We start from the raw sequence: 13116 nt of genomic DNA, 5'->3' as shown, positions 1-13116 counted from the left end.
GGAGTCGTTAAAGGTCGGGCCTTCGTTCTCCGCAGGATGGGATTAACAAGTCCCGCCAAGCTGCAGGGCCAGGCGTCACGAACCCTTGTCGAACGGTGTGATACCGGGCACCTCATGCACTGTCCTTGTTCACACTGAACCTGCCATTTTTGACTCGGTCTTCGCTGCCTTCGAAGCTGTTGTATTTGATGCAGCCCTTGGTCCTTTCCCTCTCAAGCGAAAAGGAGGCAGAAAACCGCGCTGCCTTCCCCTCACGTGTGTGTGTGTGTGTGTGTGTGTGTGTGTGTGTGTGTGTGTGTGTGTGTGTGTGTGTGTGTGTGTGTGTGTGTGTGTGTGTGTGTTTGTGAAAAGCAATAGGAATCAAGAAAATAGATATCACAATTGGACAAAAGCAGTAGTGTGACTTCCATAATTGTTTACCTTGGATGCCAAGCTAATCAAGTCTTCACAGAGAGGAAGAAAAGTGAGGATAAGAAACACAAGGGAGAGAAGAGGAAGAGAAGAAAGGAAGTTATCAGATAATGAAGTGATGGTTGGCCTATTTGTAGAAAGTCAACACAAAGCACAAGAAGAAGACGTCGGGCAGAGCACGATACATGCAAAATCCGTAAAACAAATTTGACCTCAAAAATAATTGGTGGCTGAATTGAATGACCAAATATGCAACTCTCTTCAAAATTTCAAGTTAATCGGATGAAAACTGACAATTTTAGAAATTCGGCCTATGTCGACCTTTTGGCCTATGTTTACCTCAAAATTAATAGGTGGTTGAATTCAATGACCTGAAATATTGTTGTGGGCTGGGGGTCGGTGGCGAGGAACGGCCGCCAGGTGGAGCAGTAGAGCCGTCTCCCACCGAATACCCAGAATTGCAGGTCGTAACCTTCGGACAACTACGAAGGTTACGGGTCACTTAAGGACCGTGCTCGCCAATTCTCTGATGGTGTGGGGTTGGTTTAATAGCCAAATTTCAATATACCTAAATACCCACATCATCAAATTACCGGGGAAGTCACACCTTCAACAGACTGTTTCGAACCGGGTCGCTCTAGCGACCTCGGTCCGGTGTTACCGAGCGGAATTACCAAAGTCCATTGGGCCAAACGACAACTTACAGCCCAATCGGCTTACTGGTTCTCAAGCACGAACCGTGCTGGGTCAATAATAGAAAGCACAACGAGCTGGTACATTGAACAATTGGGGGGCTTATTTATAATTGGGCAGCGGAGCACAAAAAGAGCAGAGTTAAACCGACTATAAGAAGGAATGCTAGTAATGAACAAGGCACTTAACAGTTTCTACTTACAGGACAGGTGACACACACACACACACACACACACACACACACTAAAAAGAAATGGGGGCCGGTTGGGCACCTTTCCGCCTCGTGCGGTCTGGTCGAGACGAGCTGGTTCGGGGGGGGGACTCGAACCCACACCTTCATCGCCGCACCAAGCACCAGGGACCGCGCTCTCCAACCAGCCACACACCAACGAACCAAGACCAAGGAGAAGACCAGAGATGACGATTACCCAGGACCAGACGAACCAGCCAGCACCAAGACCCGTGACCCCCCAAGACCAGCGCTCCAGAGCCTGGCGTTCCTTTATTCATTTCTTGTGCAAGGTGAGAAAATTGCCATCTGAGGCATCTCAACCCTCATTGGCCGGGGTGCCGTGGGAAAGTCGCCCTCTGTGCGTGATTGGACAAGGGGCACGCCCCTGCCTTTCTGGGCGGAGTCTTGATCTGAGGCGATCAGCCTCCTGATTGGACGAAGGGTGCGCCCTTGCCCTCGTGGGCGGAGGTGGCTCTCAGGCGATGAGCCTCCTGATTGGACGAAGAGCGCGCCCTTGCCCTCGTGAGCGGAGTCGGCTCTGGAGCAAAGGGTCCCACCCACGTCCGCAGCCAGAAACATGTGCGCAATGGCGACCGGGTTGAGTGAGGGACGCTGCCGCTGTTGTTGTTGTTAAAAAAACCCTGACTTAAAAAATAAACCCGCAGCGCACACATGAAATTCGCATTAGACATAAGGGACAGGACCCGAACTACAAACACATACTTATCGAGAGAACTGATCTACGGGGACTCTGGCAGTTGTGTGCAAATGGCTTCCAAATTCGTAACAATATTAATGCTGTTCAAATTTCAAGTCAATTGGAAGAAAATTGAGGATTTTAGAAATCTCAAAGTTGTTGACCTTCGGCCTATGTTGACCTTTTGACTTCAAAAACAATACGCTTCTGCCTTATGACAATCTCTACCATGTGGTGAAGTTTCGTGAAGAATCGGTTTAAAATTGTGACCTGTAGGCGATAAACAGACAGACAGTACAACAAAATTGACTAACCAATATACTTGAAAAATCTCCGATTTTGCAAGTAATAAATGACACAGTAAATGAATATGAAGAAATACAATAGATGATTGGCACGCATTATAAGGCTCCATGAACTCCTCACCCCGCTGTGATGACAAAAGCAAATAAGTAATTACTCGTATAAATGCCCGTCAAAATTGACTGGTTGGAGTTATTTTATTAAACTGGAATATATGATGTTTCAAAGCAAGAATCGTTATTTTTTAAAAACTAAATGTATAAATGTGACGCAATTTTCTTTATATTCTGAGAAGTTTTGTTTTGACGGTTCAGCCTCGTGAGTGTGCCAAAGTCTGAAGCCTCGGCCTAGCGTCAGGTGTGCTTATATCTTCTTCATTTATTAGACATCCTATGGACATAAATGAACACTCGTTTTACTCTGCACATGTTGCACATCAAGTGCAGTGAATTTCACCTCCCGACATCTTGTGTTTATTGTTACGAGCAGAGTACCCGCCTGTATTGGAAAAAAATTAACCCGGGTGACGTGCATGAAGCAAAAACATACCGACTGCTAACAAGTCAAAACACGTCACTACACTGAAAAACGTGGGGACAGGAAGACTGTACTGTAAATGGTGGAGGATTGTAATGCCCTCCCCCACCTAGAGGCAGTGCGACATGATACACATTTACATAGAGAATTCGCACCCCCCCCCAAACCCACTCACCACCCCCAAAACCAACAGCAAACACCACTGTACATTAAGTAGAGTTATGCTGATCCTCTGCAGCAAGTCTGGATATAATTGGGCCAGAACTGTAGGAGGAGTAGCCTGACAAACAAACCCACAAACACCAGTCCCTGAAGTATCGTAAGGATGTTAAAAACAAGTTTCTGTACACCGCCCTTTGGACCCAGTTTGCAAGTCACCGTCCACAATTCTAACGGAAGAGAAATTACTCATTTATGGAAAATGTTTTTCGAGGTTTTTTTTTTAACCTCAAAATAAACTGGAGTGAACACACAGTCGAGTTAGAAAAAATTCAACTTTAAAACCCGAGTCAAATCGTCCAAAATGAAGGGGGGCAGATGAATACCCAAATACACAGATACAGAAATACACAGATACAGAAACACATAAACACACAAATACAGAAATACACAGATACAGATATAAACAGATACAGAAACACATAAACACACAAATACAGAAATACACAGATACAGATATAAACAGATACATAAACACAGAGATACAGAAATACACAGATACAGAAACACAGAGATACAGAAATACACAGATACAGAAACACAGAGATACAGAAATACACAGATACAGAAATACACAGATTCATAAATACACAGATACAGAAATACACAGATACAGAAATACACAGATACAGAAATACACAGATACAGAAATACACAGATACACAAATACACAGATACAGAAACACACAGATACAGAAACACATAAACACACAAATACAGAAATACACAGATACAGATATAAACAGATACATAAATACACAGATACAGAAATACACAGATACATAAATACACAGATACAGAAACACACAGATACAGAAACACATAAACACACAAATACAGAAATACACAGATACAGAAAAACACAGATACAGAAACACATAAACACACAAATACAGAAATACACAGATACAGATATACACAGATTCATAAATACACAGATACAGAAATACACAGATACATAAATACACAGATACAGAAATACACAGATACAGAAACACAGAGATACAGAAATACACAGATACAGAAACACACAGATACATAAATACACAGATACAGAAATACACAGATACAGATATAAACAGATACACAAATACACAGATACAGAAATACACAGATACAGAAACACACAGATACAGAAACACACAGATACACAAACACACAGATACATAAATACACAGATACAGAAACACACAAATACAGAAACACACAGATACACAAACACACAAATACAGAAATACACAGACACAGAAATAAACAGATACAGAAACACACAGATACACAAATAAAGAAATACACAGATACAGATATAAACAGATACAAAAATACACAAATACAGAAACACACAGATACAGAAAAACACAGATACACAAACACACAGATACATAAATACACAGATACAGAAACACACAGATACAGAAACACACAGATACAGAAATACACAGATACACAAACACACAAATACAGAAATACACAGACACAGAAATAAACAGATACAGAAACACACAGATACACAAATACAGAAATACACAGATACAGATATAAACAGATACAAAAATACACAAATACAGAAATACACAGATACAGAAACACATAAACACACAAATACAGAAATACACAGATACAGAAACACATAAACACACAAATACACAAATACACAGATACAGAAATACACAGATACAGAAATACACAGATACAGATATAAACAGATACACAAATACACAGATACAGAAATACACAGATACAGAAACACATAAACACACAAATACAGAAATACACAGATACAGATATAAACAGATACATAAATACACAGACACAGAAATAAACAGATACAGAAACACACAGATACACAAATACACAAATACAGAAATACACAGATACAGATATAAAGAGATACACAAACACAGATACAGAAATACACAGATGCAGATATAAACAGATACATAAATACACAGAGATACAGAAATACACAGATACAGAAATACACAGATACAGAAATACACAGATACAGAAATACACAGATACAGAAACACATAAACACACAAATACAGAAATACACAGATACAGAAATACACAGATGCAGATATAAACAGATACATAAACACAGAGATACAGAAATACACAGATACAGAAATACACAGATACAGAAATACACAGACAGAGAAATACACAGATACAGAAACACAAAAACACACAAATACAGAAATACACAGATGCAGATATAAACAGATACAGAAACACAGATACACAAATACACAAATACATAAATACACAGATACAGAAATAAACAGATACAGAAACACACAGATACACAAATACACAAATACAGAAATACACAGATACAGATATAAAGAGATACATAAACACAGATACAGAAATACACAGATACAGAAATACAGAGATACACAGATAGAGAAATACCCAAATACACAGATACAGAAACACACAAATACACAAACACAGAGATACACAGATACACAAATACAGAAATACACAGATGCAGATATAAACAGATACAGAAACACAGATACACAAATACACAAATACACAAATACACAGATACAGATATAAAGAGATACACAAATACAGAGATACACAGATACAGAAATACACAGATACACAGATGTCAGACACACACTGTATTCTGTATCAGTGTAGATTTTATAAGCATTAAGCCTCGTGTCAGTCAATTAACTCGTCATTCATTGTCAACCACCAGTGAGGGAACCCAGACATATTACCTCCATGAAATTGCAGAATTTTTGACTCCCTTCCCCAACCCCTCCCTGCTCTGAACCGTCTCCCCTTCCTTTTTTTATTTTTCTATTTTAACTTCCTGCAATTTACATTCCTTCCTCACCACTCTCCCAACGGAGTATGTAAATTGTCCCTTTATCCATCGACCGTCCTCACCCAGATCGATTTCGTTCACCTGGCAGAAAATTTACTCTCGACAAGGAAGCAATACAAAATGTTTGGCTTTTATTTAAGTTTAATCTGACATTTTCGTGTGGTTTTATTTTGTGTGAACGGGTGCTGTAAACATGACAATTTAAATTCAAACATGGAGCGATGAAACATCCGAATAAATGCGATGAACTCCATTGATTGAAGACCTTTATGGGTGGATGCAATTCCAATGGATAAAAGTGCAACAGGATACAAAATCTTGCTCAGACACAACAACACATTAAAAAGGGGATGTGGAGCTTTTCCTTAGAAACAACGAAATAAAGAAATATATACGTTGGTAGTGGAGATGTTAAAGTGGAGATAAATAAACGCAGTACGTCGATGGCAATACATAAATAAATAACGGAATGTATGTTGGTGGTGGAGATCATAAAGTGAACAGAGATAAATAATTCAACGTGATGTATGTACGTAGGTCGTGGAGATGGTGAAATGCAGAGAAGAACATGTATTATCCAAAGTTGTGTATTGATAGTTGAGATGATAAAGTGTCCATAAATCAATCAATCAATCACAGTTGTGTGTTGGTAGTCGAGATGATAAAGTGTCCATAAATCAATCAGTTAATAAATCACAGTTGTGTGTTGGTAGTTGAGATGATAAAGTGTCCATAAATCAATCAGTTAATAAATCACAGTTGTATGTTGGTAGTCGAAATGATAAAGTGTCCATAAATCAATCAATAAATCAATCACAGTTGTGTGTTTGTAGTCGAGATGATAAAGTGTCCATAAATCAATCAATAAATCAATCAGAGTTGTGTGTTTGTAGTCGAGATGATAAAGTGTCCATAAATCAATCAATCAATCATTCACAGTTGTGTGTTGGTAGTTGAGATGATAAAGTGTCCATAAATCAATCAGTTAATAAATCACAGTTGTATGTTGGTAGTCGAAATGATAAAGTGTCCATAAATCAATCAATAAATCAATCACAGTTGTGTGTTTGTAGTCGAGATGATAAAGTGTCCATAAATCAATTAATAAATCAATAACAGTTGTGTGTTGGTAGTCGAGATGATAAACTGCACAAAAATCAATCAATCAATCACAGTTGTGTGTTGGTAGTCAAGATGGTAAAGTGTACAAAAATCATTCAATCAATGACAGTTGTGTGTTGGAAGTTGAGATGATAAAGTGCACAAAAATTAATCAATCAATCAATCACAGTTGTGTGTTGGGAGTCGAGATGGTAAAGTGTGCATAAATTAATCAATCAATCACAGTTGTGTGTTGATAGTCAAGATGACAAAGTGTCAATAAATCAATCAATCAATCGCAGTTGTGTGTTGAGAGTCGAGATGATAATGTGTCCATAAATCAATCAATCAATCACAGTTGTGTGTTGGGAGTTGAGATGATCAAGTGTCCATAAATCAATCAATCAATCACAGTTGTGTGTTGGTCGTCGAGATGAGAATGTGTCCATAAATCAATCAATCAATCACAGTTGTGTGTTGGTTGTCGAGATGATAAGGTGTCCATAAATCAATCAATCAATCATCACAGTTGTGTGTTGGTAGTCAAGATGGTAAAGTGTACAAAAATCAAGCCATCATCACAGTTGTGTGTTTGTCGTCGAGATGATAAAGTGCACAAAAATTAATCAATCAATCAATCACAGTTGTGTGTTGGTAGTCGAGATGATGAAGTGTACAAAAATCATTCAATCAATCACAGTTGTGTGTTGATAGTCAAGATGACAAAGTGTCAACAAATCAATCAATCAATCACAGTTGTGCGTTGGTAGTCGAGATGATAATGTGTACATAAATCAATCAATCAATCACAGTTGTGTGTTGGGAGTCGAGATGATCAAGTGTCCATAAATCAATCAATCAATCACAGTTGTGTGTTGGTCGTCGAGATGAGAATGTGTCCATAAATCAATCAATCAATCACAGTTGTGTGTTGGTTGTCGAGATGATAAGGTGTCCATAAATCAATCAATCAATCAATCACAGTTGTGTGTTTGTAGTTGAGATGATAAAGTGTCCATAAATCAATCAATCAATCATCACAGTTGTGTGTTGGTAGTCAAGATGGTAAAGTGTACAAAAATCAAGCCATCATCACAGTTGTGTGTTTGTCGTCGAGATGATAAAGTGTCAACAAATCAATCAATCAATCACAGTTGTGCGTTGGTAGTCGAGATGATAATGTGTACATAAATCAATCAATCAATCACAGTTGTGTGTTGGTCGTCGAGATGATAAAGTGCACAAAAATCAATCAATCAATCAATCACAGTTGTGTGTTGGTTGTCGAGATGATAATGTGTCCATAAATCAATCAATCAATCACAGTTGTTTATTGGTGGTCGAGATGATAATGTATCCATAAATCAATCAATCACAGTTGTGCGTTGGTAGTCGAGATGATAATGTGTCCATAAATCAATCAATCACAGTTGTGTGTTTGCAGTTGAGATGATAAAGTGTCCATAAATCAATCAATCAATCACAGTTGTGTGTTTGTAGTTGAGATGATAAAGTGTCAAGAAATCAATCAATCAATCGCAGTTGTGTGTTGGTTGTCGAGATGATAAGGTGTCCATAAATCAATCAATCAATCAATCACAGTTGTGTGTTTGTAGTTGAGATGATAAAGTGTCCATAAATCAATCAATCAATCATCACAGTTGTGTGTTGGTAGTCAAGATGGTAAAGTGTACAAAAATCAAGCCATCATCACAGTTGTGTGTTTGTCGTCGAGATGATAAAGTGTCAAGAAATCAATCAATCAATCGCAGTTGTGTGTTGGTAGTCGAGATGATAAAGTGTCCATAAATGAATCAATCAATCACAGTTGTGTGTTGGTAGTCGAGATGATAATGTATCCATGAATCAATCAATCACAGTTGTGCGTTGGTAGTCGAGATGATAATGTGTACATAAATCAATCAATCAATCACAGTTGTGTGTTGGTCGTCGAGATGATAAAGTGCACAAAAATCAATCAATCAATCAATCACAGTTGAGTGTTGATAGTCGAGATGATAATGTGTCCATAAATCAATCAATCAATCAATCACACTTGTGTGTTGGTGGTCGAGATAATAAATTGCACAAAAATCAATCAACAACAGTTGTGTGTTGGTCGTCGAGATGATAATGTGTCCATAAATCAATCAATCACAGTTGTGTGTTTGCAGTCGAGATGATAAAGTGGACATAAATCAATCAATCACAGTTGTGTGTTGGTCGTCGAGATGATAAAGTGGACATAAATCAATCAATCACAGTTGTGTGTTTGCAGTTGAGATGATAATGTATCCATAAATCAATCAATCAATCATCACAGTTGTGTGTTTGCAGTTGAGATGATAATGTATCCATAAATCAATCAATCACAGTTGTGCGTTGGTAGTCGAGATGATAATGTGTACATAAATCAATCAATCAATCACAGTTGTGTGTTGGTCGTCGAGATGATAAAGTGCACAAAAATCAATCAATCAATCAATCACAGTTGTGCGTTGATCGTCGAGATGATAATGTATCCATAAATCAATCAATCAATCACACTTGTGTGTTGGTGGTCGAGATAATAAATTGCACAAAAATCAATCAATCACAGTTGTGCGTTGATCGTCGAGATGATAATGTATCCATAAATCAATCAATCACAGTTGTGCGTTTGCAGTCGAGATGATAAAGTGGACATAAATCAATCAATCACAGTTGTGTGTTTGTAGTTGAGATGATAAAGTGTCCATAAATCAATCAATCAATCACAGTTGTGTGTTTGTAGTTGAGATGATAAAGTGTCAAGAAATCAATCAATCAATCAATCACAGTTGTGTGTTTGTAGTTGAGATGATAAAGTGTCCATAAATCAATCAATCAATCATCACAGTTGTGTGTTGGTAGTCAAGATGGTAAAGTGTACAAAAATCAAGCCATCATCACAGTTGTGTGTTTGTCGTCGAGATGATAAAGTGTCAAGAAATCAATCAATCAATCGCAGTTGTGTGTTGGTAGTCGAGATGATAAAGTGTCCATAAATGAATCAATCAATCAATCACAGTTGTGTGTTGGTAGTCGAGATGATAATGTGTCCATAAATCAATCAATCAATCACAGTTGTTTATTGGTGGTCGAGATGATAATGTATCCATGAATCAATCAATCACAGTTGTGCGTTGGTAGTCGAGATGATAATGTGTACATAAATCAATCAATCAATCACAGTTGTGTGTTGGTCGTCGAGATGATAAAGTGCACAAAATCAATCAATCAATCAATCACAGTTGAGTGTTGATAGTCGAGATGATAATGTGTCGATAAATCAATCAATCAATCAATCACACTTGTGTGTTGGTGGTCGAGATAATAAATTGCACAAAAATCAATCAACAACAGTTGTGTGTTGGTCGTCGAGATGATAATGTGTCCATAAATCAATCAATCACAGTTGTGTGTTGATCGTCGAGATGATAATGTGTCCATAAATCAATCAATCAATCACAGTTGTGTGTTGGTAGTTGAAATGATAATTTGCACAAAATCAATCAATAAATCAATCACAGTTGTGTGTTGGTGGTCAAGATGGTAAAGTGGACATAAATCAATCAATCAATCACAGTTGTGTGTTGGTGGTCAAGATGGTAAAGTGTACAAAAATCAAGCCATCATCACAGTTGTGTGTTTGTCGTCGAGATGATAAAGTGTCAAGAAATCAATCAATCAATCACAGTTGTGTGTTGGTAGTCGAGAAGATAATGTGTCCATAAATCAATCAATCAATCACAGTTGTGTGTTGGTTGTCGAGATGATAATGTGTCCATAAATCAATTAATCAATCAATCACACTTGTGTGTTGGTGGTCGAGATAATAAATTGCACAAAAATCAATCAATAACAGTTGTGTGTTGATCGTCGAGATGATAATGTGTCCATAAATCAATCAATCACAGTTGTGTGTTGATCGTCGAGATGATAATGTGTCCATAAATCAATCAATCAATCACAGTTGTGTGTTGGTAGTTGAAATGATAATTTGCACAAAATCAATCAATAAATCAATCACAGTTGTGTGTTGGTGGTCAAGATGGTAAAGTGGACATAAATCAATCAATCAATCACAGTTGTGTGTTGGTGGTCAAGATGGTAAAGTGTCCATAAATCAATCAATCAATCACAGTTGTGTGTTTGTAGTCGAGATGATAAAGTGTGCATGAAACCATCAATTCACGAAAGCTGGGTGTTGATCGTGGAGATGTCTCAGTGTACAAAAATCAATTAATCAAAAAAACATCAATCAAACTTGTGTATTGATCATGGAGATGATAAAGTGTATCTAAATAAATCATGGTTCCTGAAATCATCTGCAATCCTCGACTATTACTCTCACCTGAATTTTGTTTTTTTCACAATCAAAATTCGAAAATAAAATCGCGTGTCCAATGACTTTGGTGTTTCAAAGAAATGCGTCATCATTTTCACGTGGAGGCTGAATTTTGGACAAACGGTACCCAAAGCACAAACACCCAAAGGGGCTGTCGCTGCTTGGGGGCTAAAAACACAAATTATCATGAAAGCGTAACCATTGTAAACGGCGCCTCCTTTCGGTGACCCCACGACGTGGATGTTATTGTTCAACGCAGTCTCTCCCACATTTCCATCAAATCTTCATGATTTTTCCAGTCTGACATGAGATGCAGCATCAAAAGCTGGTCCTCTATTTGTTCCCCTGCAGAACCAACAATGAACTGGCATCCAGGTGCAATGCCCGGAGGTGTTGCTGCATCTTGGAGTATGTGGTCTTCCGACTGGAACGTACAGCAGTCCGTCTTGTCTGTATTTAGGTTGTAAACGTTAAAGATCCCGTGGTATGTTCCAATTTTTTTGAGCTGTCTGGGTTCGATTCCCGAGCTGTCTCGAAAAAAGTAATCCCGGTGATGGGCCACTTATTGATGTAACACAAGCATGGGCTGTTGCTTGAATGAGTACGTAATCTTTCGTATGGGAAGTTCAGAAGGATGTTCCACCTGCTATCATTTGTTGGTGGATCTTAAACACAAACCATGGTGTTTTGCACAAAATTATGCCAATTCCATATGGATGGATCATACATTACAAAGAGAACATGGCAGAAGCAGAGACAGTAGCTGAGAAGAGAAGCATCACGACAGTGAACAAGAGTGAGAATCACTTTGTGATTCACGTCCCGGACCAATGTGATATTTTGGAAGTCCAAAAAGAGCATTACTGTGAAAAATTGTCGAAACACCATGAAACTCGAACTGTTCTGGAACTTATCATAATAAGCCGTGTACCAAGTTTCAGTTAAATATATTGAAGGGTATGGAGAAAAGTCTGAAAAACCACAGATGGGATGGATGGACAGAAGGACAGACAGACAGATGGATGGACTTGTAACATGTCCGGACAGCGAACCACAGGTGGAACGTGATGGGGGCAATCCAGTAAAAAGACTAGAAGGAGACTCGGTACAGTCCACACCTCCGCCACGCAATGCCTGATCCTTTTTTTTTTTTTTTGTATACCTTGTCGAGGCTCGTATGAGAGCTAACCCACAATGCACAGCAAAGGGGGGGGGCATGAGACAAGAGGGGCGGGAGTGGGAAGGACAAAACAGTGGGGAACAGAGACATTAGGAGATCTGTGGAAGGGAGAGGGATGGGACGGGGAACATGGGGGAATAGAAGATGGATATTACAGGGACTTTCAGGAAGGAAAGCAGGGAATTTGAAGGAGGTGGGCTTGGGGTGGATTAACAGGGGTAGAAAAGATCGCGGATTTGGATGGGGGACGATAAGAGGTGGTGGTGAACAGCTGTTTTGAAGGCCTGGAGGGAAGAATGGGATTGAATAGAGTGAGGGAGTTTTTTCCAAAGGCGGGAAAAAAAAGAGGAATGAAAGAGTGAAGATGAGCAGTGATTCGTGATTTTGGTAGTTTTACCAGAAGGGGGTTGTTGGCGGATGTTGAGTGCCCTGAGGAAATATGGTGGGGACAAATCGCAGAGAGAGCAGGGGGGCAAGGCTGGAGAGGAGATGGGAGAAGACAGAAAGACCACCGACCAACCTGCGG

The 13116-nt window shown here is 38.8% G+C and overlaps 1 pseudogene; it reads right to left on the bottom strand.

Moving 5' to 3' along the window:
- Positions 1 to 3672: 3672 nt before the first annotated feature.
- LOC147031652 (uncharacterized) lies at positions 3673 to 5709 on the bottom strand (annotated as a pseudogene).
- Between the last annotated feature and the right edge of the window lie 7407 nt (positions 5710 to 13116).

The sequence above is a fragment of the Eptatretus burgeri genome, chromosome 2 (genome assembly GCF_056783735.1).
Source record: "Eptatretus burgeri isolate ZD-2024b chromosome 2, Ebu_testis_v1, whole genome shotgun sequence".
In the NCBI taxonomy this organism is placed as follows: domain Eukaryota; kingdom Metazoa; phylum Chordata; class Myxini; order Myxiniformes; family Myxinidae; genus Eptatretus; species Eptatretus burgeri.
Note: the sequence above shows the minus strand (reverse complement) of the source record. Positions and strands in the feature narration are given on the sequence as shown.